At 33.7% G+C, this 17,733-nt stretch overlaps 1 protein-coding gene and 1 long non-coding RNA gene across 3 annotated transcripts in view; one reads left to right on the forward strand and one right to left on the reverse strand.

The window, feature by feature from the left end:
• Nucleotides 1-3,937: 3,937 nt before the first annotated feature.
• On the reverse strand, nt 3,938-14,527 carry LOC119068505. Its single transcript, XR_005086160.1, has 3 exons — nt 14,517-14,527; nt 8,961-8,967; nt 3,938-4,229 (listed from the first exon to the last, which is right to left on the reverse strand). It is a non-coding gene; the product is annotated as an uncharacterized LOC119068505 (long non-coding RNA).
• Nucleotides 12,842-17,733, forward strand: part of LOC119068503 — a 138,083-nt gene continuing 133,191 nt past the window's right edge. For both annotated transcript variants that reach the window (XM_037172113.1, XM_037172114.1), the window contains exon 1: nt 12,842-14,041. The gene's annotated coding sequence lies outside the window, so the exon portion shown is untranslated. The remainder of the gene's footprint in view (nt 14,042-17,733) is intronic.

Genomic DNA, 17,733 nt, shown 5'->3' on the forward strand with positions numbered 1-17,733 from the left:
GGATGGTGGATATACGTACATATCGTAGAGAGACGCATACGTATAAATATATATATATATATATTTTAATACGTAGTGTGTGTGCATATATATTGTAAATCTTTTTATAGGTGTCATTTTCCTTCGTATTGAAAATTGGTATATTTACACATAAAAGATCCTATAGTCAACCATTATGTACTTGTATGTTTTATATAAAACACTTTATTTCCTGAATGGCGCCATATAAATATTCGATTTTGCTTTGATGGCCGATGAAGACAACTTTCTAAATCTTTTGTTAAAAATATCTCATACAAAATCAATCAATTGGAATACATTGGTTTAGCAGTTAAAAGAGAAAAAGCTCTCAAAAAAAGTTTTGTCATTTTTAAAAGTTAAACATCGTATTCGAATACAATAACATATATACCAGTTCCATCGCTTTTCTGTTATTCTTTTCCTTCGTTTTTGTGACCCCTTTGTTTCTTGACGTAAATTAAGAAGGAATATGAAATTAAGTAGGAATTTGAATATATGGCGAATAAGATGGGATTTTATGACCATTTTACACATACCCGCACACACACCTAGGTCATAAATCGACACCAATGCTTTTCAGGATGTTAAAGTGTTCTATCGCTACCAAGCACGATACATCTGAAAGTTGTAGGTTTCCGTGTGATTTCAATTGAAAATAGAGGCAAAGACAAAATCTGCATTTTTAGATTCAAATTACCTTTGATGCCATAAACAGCTTCATTGTTGTCTGACGATGCAGCCAGCATTTCAATTAATGTGTCTTGCTATTCACGCAATGCATAAACATAGCCGTCTTCAGTGCCACAGGCGTCATACCTTCGAACTGTTTCATCTCTTGAATTTTACTCTTCGCTGGTAAGTCAACAGCGCAATGCCTGATTACGGGCTTGAAGGTATAACACTCTCTGTCGATGGTCATTTTAATTCGGTTTTCCTTCAAGTAATGTAATTCTTTGATAACCGGTAGAAAATATTCCCGGAAGTCAAACTTATCGTGGGTGTACATCAAGCCGGATACAATTACATTGTGAGGCAAGAAACGTTTGTTCGGGGGTCTGTGTGAATTGTATCGGCCACAGCGACACAAAATTTGACTTGTATTTATTAGCACCGTCTACGTTGAGGCATAAAGAGAGAATGTTCACTTCGTCTTGTTCATACAACTTGAACACTTCTTTCAAAATTGCACCATCGTGAGCGTCGGATATGATGTGATCATCCTTGTCATTTGTGTTGAAGTTCTTTATGCCTACCCAGTTTCTCTCAATGCTTTGAATAATTTGTTTTCTTATTGGTAAATACACATAAAAGTTCGTTTCGCCCTTTTTCAACACTACATCACAGCGCTGTTAATCCTTCATGTCCTCCGTGTGTTCAATAATTTTTTTGCACTTGTTACACCGAATAAAATAGATCACATCAATCATGTCTCTTCCATCACAAAACATTTTAAGTATTTGCTTCTTGTTAGTTGGAAGCAGGTCACAGATTTCTCGATTTGTGTTAATCAGCTCCATTAAGTCCTCCAAACAAACGAGGCTTAAATTTTGTTTCAAGTTGATGATTATTATTTTATCAATGATCCTATTAGCGGCACGTCCTGGTTGCTGAAGCAATTCGTCAGTGTCAACATTTAGTTCATTTAGGCTGTCTTTAATGTAAAAAAGAATTATAAAAAGTTACCGATTGTGTCATTGAAGAGATCATGAACTGAATCAGAATCAATCGATAAATCCAATAAATCCATGATCGATTTTAGCGATTTTATTTAATGCATCAGAATGTAACTTGACCGTCGATTGCATGTATTTATCACAAAAATAATAGAAACGTTTATAACTGTTCTCATGACAGTTGTCGATTAGGAAGAATTTTAGTGTTACTGGTAAGGTAGATTGTAACATTTGCCGACATCTTGAAAGAATGATAATATTGCGGTGAAGACCGGTAAAACTGTGGAATATGTTTCACTTGAGCTTCACCCATTTTCACATGTTTGACTGACTTAACGAGTTTACTATAATGTTTACGTTCGATGAGAGAAATTTATGTAACATATTTTTATCGGAACATTTGTATTTTTTGAACAAATTTTGTTTGTTGCGCACACGTTATCAACCAATACCCTCTCTAGCAACCAAACTTCGTTTTGACGCATTGAAAATACCACCTTATTTTGACAAATGTGACACTGACTTTTTTTTGTAATAGAGTTCCGTGCCGCGCTCTTTTTTAAAGCAATATCGACGTCACACGAAAAAGATAAATTTTAAACTTTATTTCATTTTTGAACACCAAAATAACGGAGCAACACACAAAAAAACACGTCACAATCATAAATTATTCGAACACCGAAATGGTAAGAGTAGACGTAATATTTTCAACACAAAAAATGACATCGCTGCTCATACTTCATTTAATTTATTTTTAAGGCCGATGCTATTCGAACGCGCGTGCGAATAGTCTTTCTTACGGTTGTAGGCTATTCGCACGCGCGTGCGAATAGTATTTCCTACTGTTATAGGCGCGGCGCGAAATCATATTCCACGAATTTGCCTCGCGTCCGAATAGTCTCCACCTGTAGGATTGGCTCTACAACTTGTAGCATGATTCTTCAGTATTAAATGTATCTTGCTTTTCAAGAAAACGTTGTGTGAAGATGAGCTCAGGGTCTTTATACAAATAAATGAAATTATTACTATGTATTCACACTGTATTTATGAGTGTGTAAATGACAATTTTGATCAGCTGAATGATTAATACAATTTTTTAGTGTCATTGCTTAAAAGGAATAACTGTTCTTGCCCATTTTTAATCTTCATTTTTGATATGTTTCAATTTCAACATTCTTTCAAAATAGTCTCAATTTAGACTGATGTATGACAGTTGCTTTCAATACAACTTATATTCAATTTCCAGGCGCACTAAAAAAAGGTAGAGCGGAGTCGTCAATATTTCTCTTTATTTCACGGAAAATTTCACAATAAATATTTCGAAAATTTAATGTCCTATCATAATGTCCGTGAAATTTGTTGTTCAAAACGAATAATGTGAGAAAAACCTGATTTCTCCATACAAAGTCAGCAGTTTGTCATCATTGGACAATTTGAAACGTCGGTCAAAAATAGCACAGGTAACTTTCACTTGTGAACAAGACACTATCTGTAATATGCTGGCTAACATGTTAAAATCAATCCTCTCTCCTTCGCGATTAAATTTATTGAGATGAATAATTAAAATAAAATCGAAGTAAAAATTCGACCCACCCATTGCTTTGGGGAGGCAATAGTAGCGTTGCTTTTGAAATAAAAAAATTAAAGAAACCGGTATTTTACGACGTCAGGAGGGTCGAAATTTTAAAAAATATATTGGCTCAAAGAGTGGCTTTGTTTGTGCTGTGTCAGCTTGAATTCGTAACTTATTTAGACATCATGACAAACGCGAAGTTTAGATTATCCCATTACATGTAGCCTGAGGATTCGTAAAACTCTAGGTCCTATTAGCTATCGAATCTTATGCATAAGTATCATATCTCTGATTGGCCGATGCCGTGATCCTAAATTCTTAGTTTTTCTTTTCTTTTCTTTTATCATTTTTTTCTTTTATACCGTTTATAAATTTTTCAATGTTCTAGCGTTGCTTTGCTCGGGTTTATATGTAATTTAAAAGGCCTCAAGGCCTTATGCGTATAACGACAATAAATGAACTAACTAACTAACTAACTATCTGTAATATGCTGGCTAACATGTTAAAGTCAATCCTCTCTTTTGTGCTTATGCTAATTTTAGCCTTCGCATGCGCGCATTACCTGACATGTAATGACAACATACCTTCGTGATTAAATTTATTGAGATGAATAATTACAATAAAATCAAAGTAAAAATTCGACCCACCCATTAGTCAGGAAACAGCAAATTTTTATAATTTATTTTGATAAATAATACCTATTTTAGTAAGATAATCCTGCAACAACATATGGAAAAAACGCAATTTTATATTTTTTAAATTGAAATGAAAATCCACAAAACTCACATCAAATTTAACATAGCAATATCAACAATCGGCTTTGTTATGACATGGCTCCGATGTGCCTTTGTTATTGTTTATATGTGTTAGTAAATGAAAGCTCTAAACTGTTCTAAAAAACTGACAGTCTCATGACAGTCTCTTGACAGCCTTTTTGAATATTTAATAGAAAGTAGTGCAAACTCTTTAACGCAGAATTGTTCTATTTTGTATGAAGAATATAATTAAATTATAAAAATATTGTATGTTTCCTGACTAATTGCTTTGGGGAGACAATAGTAGCGGTGTTTTTTGAAATAAAAAAAATCAAAGAAACCGGTATTTTATGACGTCAGTAGAGTCGATTTTTTTTTAAATATATTGGCTTGAAGAGTAGCTTTGTTAGTGTGTCAGCTAACTTATTTAGACATCATGCACGTCCCAATAGTCCACACCTGTAACAATGGCTATTCGCACGCGCGTCCCAATAGTCTACAAACATAAGGAAAGACTAATCGCACGCGCGTGCGAATAGTCACTTCGTATTTTTAAAAGTGTAACATTTTCTTTGACAGAATACACTGTACAGTTTTACCACCTTAATTTTCCTAGTTTGGTACTGTATCGTCACTTTCTTTCCGCATTTTGGCACAATTGGGGAACAAGATATAGAAATATTGCAGGGTATAGAGAAGACGAAACAATATCCAAGTCAGCACACATTCAACGACCGAGTAATTCAAACTGAATTGACGAATGGCATTAGGTGACAAACTAACTTATAGAAAAAACACCACATACTTAAAAAAACCCATTGCGCCCCACAAAAACGATTAACATCTTTTAATTTATCAAAATAAACTTTAATTCTCATAAAAATAAACTCGGGATCACAATATTCATTTTATTGATTTTGTTTTTAAATGGTGGTTAGGGGTAGTATCTACCTAAATTATTGATTGCAGAGCTGGTAACTCATTCGTATTACCGAAATCACGGCAGAGTAAAATAAACCTCTACTCTGTCGTGCCGAAATTGAACGTGAATCTATTGATTATCCCAGTTGACAATAGATTCTGTAAAGCTAATTGATTGTGTTTCGGCAATTTGTGGGCTATATTACGGAGAGCATTCTTAATGAAAGCTAGGCATGGGCTGAGCATGGTGTCGAAATCTGAAGCATTTGAAAATCGCTCACTGTCAAGCCCAGCTCTTACTAGCCCCTTCACTTTCTCCGCTACAACTTTCCTATACATTATACCTGTCCCAAATGTCGTATCCCATTGGATGACCCAGTGTGAATAGAAATCGGCAGTAACGGCACTGCCACATTCACTCACATAAATCGATTTTGATTAGATAGCTCTTCGGAATCAATTGATTAATTTAAAAATTTAAAAAATAAATTTAACAATATTTGCTCGAATCGTTTCTACAGTCATGAACACCCAAAAGTGCCATCGTGTGGTATCAATCTATTATATAGTCGACTATTTTCCACATATTCATATCTTGGGACTCATACACATACGTCCATTGGAACAAATTGGACAAGTAAAAATTAGAGATTGATTAAAACGGTGGCATTTTTAGGTGCTCATATCTGTAATTGAACTCCTTGTTTGTAAATTCTTTTTTATCTTTTTTTTTTCTTAAAAATTCGTTTTACTTTAGATATACAAATTCTATAAACACCCAACACCATTGACGAATTTCCACCAAACCCAATTTGTGAAAACTTCAAAAGTCTTGCATTGTTACCTAACTATTACATAATGGCGAGTATATTGGCCTGATTTGACCCCAAAAACCTATAATGTATATACAAAGCCATGAAGTTTTCTCGGCAAATGAAAAATGATAAAGTCATAGTAAACATCCAATTCATGTTTTCGGATATAAATGCATCATACGATCTAACCGTATTATAACACTGTATACATACTGCCGCACCGTAGTAGAGAAAAGAAGTCACAAGCCTTCTCTAGAATCGATAAGTCCATTGAAATTGAAACTGAAGTACTTTGTTTCATAATTCGAAATTTTATGAAAGCGATTTTACATTCTTCTCGAGAATTATTTGAATTTATGGGATTTTTTGCGTTCATAAATTCTGAATGGTATGACGTTTGTAACAAGCACCTCTGAGAGTACAGTTTTCTTTTTATTAAAGAAAAAAAAAGTTCGGTTAGTTCTGCACTGAAAATTCATCTATTTTCCGAAGCAAAAAGAAAACTTTCTCTTGAATCTATAAGTGAAACTATGTGGTCCTGGTGTTAAGTTAAGTTAGGTCTTGTTCATATTGTTCGTGGAAGATGCCACGAAAAGGTTCTCTACTTCTAATGACACGACTTGGAGATTTTTGAAGCGATTAAAAATGTGCTCGATGCTAGCGCTCTTTAAACAACGTCATTTAAACAAGTACTTATAATGGTTTGAAATCAACCAAATTTATTTGAATATATCAAGAAGTGTAATTTCCGTCACTTGTAAGTGGTTCAAGGTTGAATTCGGTGTTCAGATGACTCGTTCGACAGTGGTAAGCGACTTGAGTGTCCTCATATATAAGAAATTGACATTAACGGCCACTAGCTTTAAATAAAAATTAGATTTTTTTGTAGCAGTCTGACAATCTCTGAAGATACTCCGCAGCGAGGGATGAACCGAACCGCTCTGAAATTATCACCAAATAATCACCAAATAATCCAAATAATCACCAGATAATCCTTCGAAAAAAAAGAGTGGTTCACCCCTCGCTCCGCAGACAAGAAAGGTTGAAATGCATCGCCTCTAGTGAGACGATTTGTCTGCACATAATCACAATTGCACTATACAATTATAACAAATGTAGCAATCAGAGATATCAGATCAGTGGCACCGAGTATAGAGGGGCGACGAAGCGCGTGCTACCCATGACAGCGCAAAATTCTTCAAATCACTAGGGTTTTTCAAACATTTTTTTTTTATTTTGTCCTTTTCGCCTCCACCAACAAACCTAAAGTCAACGGCTCTGTATCGGATTACCTGCTGACATGACGTCGCTACCAGCAATATTTTCAAATCGCTTTTTATCTGTTTAGTTCACTAGAGCGACAGAATTGAACGAAATATTCCAAGTATCCTGACGAATTCGGTTGGTATGTCCGTATAAATGTGTATTAAAGTCAAGTCAAATGATCAAAGTGTATATTGGCTGTTATTTAACATTACCAGAGGGAAAATGTCATCGTATTTAATGACAGAGCATGAATGTTATCAAACACATGACCTATAATAATATTCATTGAAACGTTGTCGCACAGGTATATTATCCATGGCTTTCACATGTTTCGATTTCTAACATGGATAATAACGCATGAATACGTTTTCTATGTCCTCATTGAAACACATCACAGTTATACAGAAAAACAGTATTTCTTCATCAGAAAAAAATCCAGCTAAACAACAGTATGCGAAATCTAAATGCCTTAGACTGGAATAATGTCGACACGACTAATACTCATATAAGCAGAAAATAATGACGAACGCAGATATATTGATGAAAAGCTTCAATCAACAACATTTTATGAGGACATATTACTTGTCTCGAATATAACAACTTTGATGTTCATTTTTGACAAGGGCTTAATACATCACCGATATACTTCATAGAATATTGAAGAGGTTGTCCTCTGTCCACTTCAAATGCTGCTATGCAGTAGCTTGTCGCAATAAGTGCCTTGTTTAAGAATTTGGGGAAAAAGAATCGGGTTGAGATATAGTTGCAAATATCACGACCACGACGTGCAAACCCAGTGCGATAGGTATAACTACTACTATTGCCCCAAATGTTTTTTTTTTATAAAACATGACGCAATTACGAAATACCGTACACAGATCGTACTCGGTAATAAACACACAAAAAATTGAAACACTTTACCGGTGAAAGGACATTTTTTATGGTGGAAATGTTTTCTACACGTAAAAGCTATGCCACAACGCCTTACGAGATAAATCTAAGTCCGTAAAATTGAAAAAGATAAATAAATCCGCAATATTATCATCATGATACTGTACTTTCCAGCCAGTCTTCACTAATTCAAAAATTACGCCAATCGGTTTCACTGTAGTAGACATTCTAGAATCCCACTTTTCCGAAAACTTGACGAGTCCCCCGATATTGCCTTTCTTCAGACATGGACTTGAACTCACAATTTCGTTTACCTTCCACGGATTACGGCTTCTTTGAAATTTTTGATTAATCCGAGTGTAAGAGTTGCAGCACGAGCCGAAGGAAAAATACAAAGTTCTGATCAATTACTAAGATTAGTTTACTCATAGAAGATAAAAAGGAATTTATGTTATCAACATTTGTATTGCTCTAAGGGCAGATTTTGCCAATAACGGTCTGTTGAGTTACAATTTTTAAGACTCAAAACTCTAGTTTCAAGAAAAAATCGTAGTTTCATGCATTAGACTGATCCTTCCTCTATTGCCTCAAAGTGTTAAAAATTTAATCTGAGGTAACTGGTCATACAAAATTATTGTAATTGGCGGAGGTCTGCGTTTTCAAATCCATGTTCTACGGCGATCTCCGCTATCAAAAGTTTTTCTCCGCCAATAACGGATTTGTTCCATAGTTTTTCACGCTCTATCGTCTCCAGCAAGTTTTATTCGTTTACCATTGAAACTCAGGCGTCCGTTCACAGACGATTTTACAGATTCTGAAAATTTACCATCAGCGAACCGCCGAGTTATGTGGGGGGACAACCAAAACTTTCGGGGATGGAAAGAGCTGGAAAAACTGTAGAACAAATCCGTTATTGGCGGAGAAAAAATTTTGATAGCGGAGAATTGCCGAGGCTCCAAAGTTCCAATTCAAAAAAAATACGGCGTACGTATCTATGGGATTATGATGGAAAATTGATTTAATCAGGTCACTGTGACCATTTTACATCATTTCTTCCACACATACGTAGGCTACTAATTACTGGTAGACTCCCGGAAACGTTTTTTAACGCTCATGTCAATGAAGTCATGAAGCATTTTCCACGGAGTAATCTCTAGACATGCCGACATAAGCGAACATAAGCTACATAATGCTTTGAATTGCAAGTATTACAAATGGCATATTGAATTTGATTGTTCCGAGGATTTCGTACGATGCTATGAAATCTGCAAAAATTAAAACTTTTGAGAAATTTCTTTTGTCGTTTCAAGACATTTCGCATTAGTTGCTTAATAACAGCGACACATTTGTTGGAAGGTTTTTATTTTTGAAACAGGAGTTAATATTAACAAATTAGCCTAAAATACATAATAAAATCACTCCAAGCAGAGCAAAGCAGTTCATAACACTACTAACATCCAAAGTCTGCAAAATTTCCCATTAATTCTGCAGCATGCAAACATCATTATAATGTACGTGAGTGTCTACGCAGAATAGTGTCTATGAATAGAAATGAAAAGCAACGATTTCTCGTTGCATTTCTCTTGAGATTATCAGTATCTGGTTATTAATGAAAGTTGCTCGGTTGTATATCAAGGGAAAAAGTGTGTGGCTGAGAACGTAAAAAGGAGTTATTGAGTTTATTCATCTCTTCGTTAATTTCGCTGCTTTTGTTTACATGATTCGTTAATCAACTCATTCCGATTTTGTGATCAATTCATCAAATGCATTCGGATTAATTAAATACTCCAGACAGCACGGAGATGAAACTCATCCGATTTCGTCTAGGATGAACACGGTTCCGTTGATTTGTTGACTCATTCGGGTTGAACAGCCAACGACTTTGGATGGAAATCTGTTTCTCTGAATTTGTAATAGACCCTAGTCTAGTCATACACCATTTACGAACGCAGCAGGTGCTATAATTTATTTTGGAGAGTGTTTCACTGAACGATTTTTTTTTTTATTTTGCAAGCGAATTTATTTCATCGCAGAACGTGACTTTAGTTTAAAACGATTAAAAAATTCGAGTTAAAATTACTGGGAAAAAAATGAACTCGCAAACACGTAAATAATTAATATAAATAAATAAATGAACCAAGCTTTTTGCATTATGACTTTAAGCGACGAGGGAGACATGTATGCTATTTCATATACCATATTGACTCAGTATTATGTGCGTATAAATATTACCATTCTTCTGTACGTGTTTGTGTGTGTGATATATACGGTGATATACCCTTGGTTTTTGTTATGAATTTTATAATAAACTCTTCCTCAAAATGTGTAAAATTACGATGCTGATTTCTGGTCTTATGTTGTCACATCAGATACATTAACAAAAAACATATAAATTTCATATAGATCCCCAGCTTAAAAGCACAATACGCGTCGTTCTCGTAAAATTAAATATGATTAGCGGCGGTAATACATTTGGATTAGAACGATGATAGCATATAGCGGTAATGCCGCAAGTGAATAAAGCTTAATAAGTTACATTATATGACAATACCGCATCTCTACACCTATCGTGCAAGTTTGGTTACTGAAGTATATACGTATGTGTATTAGGGTGGGTCGAATTTTCATTTTGTTTTTATTTGAAAAGGCCTGACCCCAGGTTGTACTTAAAATTGATCGAATAAAAAATTAATTTTTCCCTTGCCTCAAGACTGATTTTTGATTTTCTGGGTCGTAGCGTGAGGTTGCATTGCTGACTGACATCTTGGACATTTGGGAACAGAAGGCATTACTGCTAACTGTAGTTAATAGATGAGGAATCCAGCTATAAAATATCATAAGAGCGTTGATGATCTACGCCTTCACTCGGGCAGAGTGGCTCTGCCAGTGTTCCCGACTAAGACTTTTCGACAAAAAATTGCAACTTTATTTGCAGATAAAATTGACATAAACTTTCGTGTGACGTATGTCTATGGAGAATTTAGAGCAGAAAAGTTTCTTGAAAATGCGTTAAATATACTCGCAGGGGCATTGTTTTCGAGACTCACATTTTCCATTTTTTTGTTAGGGTGTTTGCAGTCCTCGACTTCGGTTGCTTCAAACGTTACACTTGTAAACATCAAATATTTTTAAGAAGGCCGTAATTCGGAAGGTAAACGAAATTTTGAGTTCCAGTTTAAGTTCGAAGATAGGCGGAATCGTCAAGATGTCAAACAATTTTCGAAATAGTGGCATTTTAGAACGTCTGCTACAGTGAAACCGATTGTCAAAATTTTTGAATTAAATTCTTTGGAAGGTAAATGAACACTGATAGCGTTACTCTGCCCGAGTGAAGACGTAGATCATCCACGCTCTTATGATATTTTATAGCTGGGCTCCTCATCTATTAACTACAGTTAACAGTAATGCTCTTTGTTCCCAAATGTCCGAGATATCAGTCAATGGTTGCATATGTACCGACATCGAAAATCAAAAATCAGCCTAGAGATAAGGAAAAAATCAATTTTTAATTATTTTTGGTGTTTCTGTCAGGCCGTTTAAAATAAAAACAAAATGAAAATACGACCTACCCTAATTATGTATGAAATGGGCAATTAGTACAAGTATTTAATATGAGACTGTCAAACGTTTTAGATTTACAAGTCTGTTTGGGTTCGTATAATTTTGGTCGGTGATTTGTTGGTGCTGAGCCTATATTACGACCGGACGAACACAGCACACAGACTGTCAAACAAAACAGTACATAAATAAATAAACAAACAAACAAAACCATCCCATGAATGAGAGTTTTAAGATAAAATGTATTGGTTTAAAAGAGGGATTAAACACAAGCCGTTTATGTATAAAATTTTATTCACAGTTCATCTATGTTTTGAAAATAAAATCCCATTGTATACACACAATATATGAATAATTCTCAGAATATTAAGTTTTCCATGTGCAATGGTGTGTGCAACCTGATGGTGATCTCGTTTTATCACATATTGTGCTAAAACCAGTATAGTAAATATATATTCCTGCATTGAATTTACTTTCGGTATGGACGTGGGACGTTATTATAGTGGAAATTTATTAATGGGGGAAAAGTCGTTGTGTTTTGTAAGGTTTTCTATTGTTTGGTATTTTTTATTAAATATATTTGCACACCTGAGCATTATCATTTTAATTAATCCATTAATGCTGCCGGCCATGTAATATTCAACAGAGTTCTAAACTAATCACCATGGCAGAGTGTTATATTATTATATAGCTTCGCTTTCGTATCATCTCCATTTACCCACAGAATTGAATGTAATGTTTGTTTCTGAAATTGAGCAAATACACGGGCCCACTATACTTATATCGCAAAATGTGGTATAACATGTTCTTTAAGCATCTTAGAATATTACCATTTCCTTCATCAAGCGAAGTGATTTTCTGTATAACTTTGATATTTTCATAGATTCGATAAACCTAGCTTGTATCATTCAGCGGATATATATACACTAAGCCGTGTCTCCTCGGTTCGAGTAGTTTTCTTATCATCATCATATGTGTATACACGACAAACATTTTCTTTTTCAAGCTATAATTATAAATTGCGCAGGAGCGAAACTCCGGAGCACAATGTTATACTGTGTGAACGATACACCAAAATTTTATCAGACTAACTATATATCATAAAAATCTAAACAAAAAAAAAGAAAATATATATTTTCATCCCGCACTAATGACACATTTTAAGTTTTCATCAAATGGAATAGAAACTCTCGTATCCACACAGCGCGCACACAACATGCCATCAAAGTTTTATCTAAAAATTTGCGAGACCGACAAATTTTACTGTATATTTTCTCTCTGGTATTTTGATTCACACAATTTTCCCAAATTCTCTCATCGCAATTTTGAACGAAGATGAAAATAGCAATTTCAGTCGTTGATCAGATCTATTTGGATTCGTTTCCCCAAAAAAAATTTTGCGAACGGTCTCGGATAAATTTGTGTCGAAAAGAATTTTATGTCGGTTAATCATATTGAAATTTCGAATTTTTTTTAGTGAATGGAAATACTGTACCGTTGCACACAATATCAGTTCAATTTTCAATGGGGTGCGGTATTTTTGTTTAAGTTAAACAGAGGGATGTTAAACTGTAGCGCAAAATTGACAATTTTTTTTTTTGAGTTGCGAGTATAACGAATAATAAATAAATTTTTGCCATTTCATTTTAAGAAAATAGTTTTGTTCGTCAGCTTACGTTGAAATCATACATACACAGAATTATAAGCGTGAACGTTACGTACAGCAAAAGAAATCATATTTATTTTCGCATATATCCCTGAGGAATACAGTGTGTGTTGTGCAATAATTTTGGCAAAAAAAAATCAAATAAAAAAAAAGAAAATTCAACGTGTGCGTTGTGCTAATTCTACTCTGTCTGTGGTCATGAAATATTCATAGTTTTTTTTTTCATATCTTCTGTTAAGAACGTGTAATACAAAAAATGTTGATCGCCAAATTTTAATAAAAAAATATTTCAAATTAAAAAAAAAAAGGAAAACAAACATCATAAATAAAAGCCGACCTACCGTGTATGTATATAGGCACCATAGGCACACACAGAGACAGATATGAAAACAAAGATTTGATTCTTTTTTTAAGTTTTTTTTTTACTTTTTTCCTGAAAGTCATTTTAATGTGTGTTAGATCTTCAATCGTATAAAAATATCTTATTCTCTGCGAAAAACGCTGGTGCTCTGTTCGTTGATGTCGTGTGTATTATTTTCGGTGTTTCTATAAAAATAAAACTAAAGTGAAATTTATATTAATACGAAAATGTGTGTTGAGGTTATGCTCGACTATATACACAAATCCTCTTCCAACGAAAACATAAAAAAATTTTAAGGTCAAATACATTCAATGTTTTTCATGAATGAAATCGGAAAATTGGTTTGTGATGTGTCGGTTTATTTCGGTAAAAGTTTTGTTTTTATTTTATTGTTGAGGCCAAAATCGAATTCATCTGTTTGGAATTAGAATAAATCAACAATTTCAGCTAAAGTGGATTTTATAAATAAATATAAAATATTTGAGCATCGCATTATTCGGTAGCTGCTGGTCATCGCATTGTTTTTCATCGCTAGCCGGAGGTATGTTTAAATACATTTTTACATTGGAATTGATGTTTTAACAAAAACAGAAATTTCAAGGTCACTCTACGTGTACCACGTACCACTATAATTGAAGTTATGTTCTCTGGACTAATAAGGATGAATTTACCGGTTACTCATCCTTATTTAAATTTTTGTATTTTCCATGAGTCACGAGAGTTATTTAAAAACCAATTAAATTTTTTGATGTTTTCGCGTTTTACTTTGTTTTTGAAATATTTTTGCTATTTAACACACTTTTTGGTTTCAATTAAGTAGACGTATACGTCGGAGAATTTTGAGTTTCATTCGTTTTTCCAAGAATTTTTTTTTTCTTCAGAATGAAGATACGATTGCCAGTTTTTCGTATTGTGCACGTTGTTTTTCACTTTGCATTAAATAATTTGCATCCACTTTTTAACTGCCACAAATCATTACGAAATGCGACATATTATTGTGAATTGGTGTGACCAACAAAACATTTTACTAGATGACAAGTCACGCAACATTTTTCAAAAGAAATGTGCGCCAGTAATAGCCACTATTTGTACCTATTACTAATATTGAATTATAGACGTACGAGCGAATTAACGGCAGAAATTCATAAGCACCCAAAATGTGGCTTGTAATTATATACTATCTGAAGTGACATGTTTTGGATGCTCTGGCAGTAACTCCATTCACAATGGCAATAACAGTGCTTTTTTGGGGACTAAGTGGATGAAAAAATTTTCACTGTTGAAAAGTTATCAAAAGTTATCAGCCATTAAAAAGGTGTTCGCAATACACATTTCACCAAAAAAAGACAGAATTTAAAAACAAATTATCACAGAGATGGAGTTCATACCAATTTTGTATAACGTCTATGCCTAGACACAAATTATTATGGTCCCATGGAGACCCTGGAAGTCTTACATTCTATGATTACAAAAAATGATTGTGAATTAAAAAATCATTTCGGGTTTTTTTTTTACTGATATACATAACTGCCGTAATTTGCAAGAGAAACAAGTGTTTCTTATGCGAATTATTTGTGGTCATTTTTCGGCGAGTTGTTTCTTTTAAAAAAATCGAGAACAATTGCATAAGAAACAAGTGGCCAATGTGTTCTGATCGAAAACCCATAAAAAACTATTTGTCGAAAAATGACAACAAATAATTCGCATAAGAAACTACTTTTATGGGAACTCCAAAATGTTTCTTACAGTTTTTAACATTCAAAAGTATCGACATATTATACATTTCTTATTTTGCTTACTTCTCTCATTTCTCCATATACTCGCTATGGATAAATGCGAGAAGTTGGAGAAATAAGAAATGTATAATTGAGGACGCCATGCTATTTTGGACAAAAACGATAATGTCCAACAATAACAATAATTCCCAACAATAATGCCCCGTCAAAAATGGCGACCATTGTGAACACGTGGACAAGTCAATTTTCTATTTATTTTTGATTTTTATTCTAAAAGTTCGTCCGGATCTACACTTTATTACTGCAATCCGTAGATCTAATTTGTAGGAAGCTAAAGACATTGAGCTGGAAAAAATTGTTTCACTTTACAACACGTTGTACGACGACAAACATTATATGTTCCGCTTGCAGGTTAAGCACGTGTTTGTTGTGTAGTGGATGATGTTTGTCGTTCAACAGCGTGTTGAAAGATGAACCGATTTTTTCCAGCCTAATGTCGTTAGCTTCCTACAAATTAGATCTACGGATTGCAGTAATAAAATATAGATCCGGACGCACTTTTAGAATAAAAATCAAAAATAAATACAAAATTGACTTGTCCATGTGTATGCATTCACAATGGCCGCCATTTTTGATGGGGCATTATTGTTGGGAATTATTGTTATTGTGGGGCATTATCGTTTTCGTCGAAAAATGCTGGCGTCCTCTAATATGTCGATACTTTTGAATGTTAAAAACTGTATGAAAATTATTTGCAAGAAAAGTTTAATTTGCAAATTATTTATTGGCATTTTTTAATAAAAAATAAATGGACATGTACCGTTAAATGTTTCGTATGCAAATTACGGCAGTTACGTATATCAGTCAAAAAAAAAGCTTGAAGTACAAAGGTGACGCGTCATGACGCAAGTTCTTTTTGTATTTACTTTCAAACGTCCTGATATCCCTAGTGGTGACGCAGGGCCTATTATTGGTAAATTTATGGTTCATTATAAATTTACGAATAATATGCCCTGGGGTGACGCATTATAGTCTGATTTTTTTTTTTAATTGAGTCAAAAATAGTGATCCGCAATTGGGGGTCATTGCGAACAAAGAAGGGAAGCTAAAAAGTTGATGTGCATATGTTCCTTAGTCCCTAACAGAGTCTTTTTGCTTACCTAATCGTTTGTTGCTCAGAATCATTAAGATTTTTTTTTTTCAAAATTTTATTTTCGAAGTACAAATCCCACTGTGACGTTCAACCTTTCTCGGTAGCATTTACGTTAGGGTTGTCCAATAATTAATGTGTAGCCTTTCCTGGTTTTTCTGAATCTTTGCCCTATAAGAAATTTATTTAAAAAAAAACGTTGTACAAAAGCCATCATCTAGAGGTTGAGCTGGAACTATTTTGAAAAATTCTTACAAAAAATATTGATTTACGAATAGGGATGGGAAACGTTCAAAATTATCGATAATATCAATCGAAAGAAATTATCGATAATTGATTAATCATATTGTTATCGATAATTTAATAATTATCGATAATTATCAAAATATCGAAATTCGATAATTATTAAAACATCGATATTTTGATATTTATCTGAAAATTCATGTTAATATACCGATATATCGGAATAAATCGATAAATATCGGATTTTCGGACCGAAATATCCATATATCGAATTATCGATATCTTGATAATTATCAAAATATCAATAATTATCGATTATCGATATTTTTTTGATAATTTTCGATAAAAAAAGACGATAATTATCGATTATCGATAATCGATAATTATCGACAATCATTATCATTATCGCCCATGCCTATTTACGAAAATACACTTTGTGTATAAGATTCTTCAGAAGTGTTTTGCTGCCTTCTGGTGTCTACTGCAATACACTTAAATTAGCCATATCGCCTCACTTGTACTAGAGTCGATGAAAAGTTTGCTCGTTTTTCTTCTCAAATCCGTTGTGCCCCTAAAATAATAATCCAGACTGATTAAAAAGTATCTGATGTCAATTCATCTTTTGCACGAGTTCAAAGTTCCCAATATGAAAATTTTACCGTGTGAAAATCCTGATAGATCTTTTCGATTTTTAACTGTAATAGCTCATTAGAAATGTGATTTAATATACATTTTTATTAAAAGAACAGTAAAAAATTGCATCGTAAATGGTCTGCATATCTCTACCAAAATTACGAAAAGTCATGACGAAATTTTGAGAGTGAAATTCCAAATATTTGTAAAACACTAGCAGTTGAAGAATTGGTGAACGCGCACGGAGAAGCTCTGATCGAATAGTCACGCTTATCTTACGCTTATCTTAATTCTTGCAATAGCTTAAGATGTAATCCGATTTTATTGTTAATTCACTGATTTGTATCATCTTTAATTTTCCGTGTTAAAATTTGTGAATCTCCTAAAAAAAACCTTTTTGACAATATATCCGCTCATATTCGACAATACATTTTCCAACACTATCGAAATCGGTTCTATATTTCCTGAGGT

Source organism: Bradysia coprophila (assembly GCF_014529535.1).
Source record: "Bradysia coprophila strain Holo2 chromosome X unlocalized genomic scaffold, BU_Bcop_v1 contig_185, whole genome shotgun sequence".
Taxonomy (NCBI): domain Eukaryota; kingdom Metazoa; phylum Arthropoda; class Insecta; order Diptera; family Sciaridae; genus Bradysia; species Bradysia coprophila.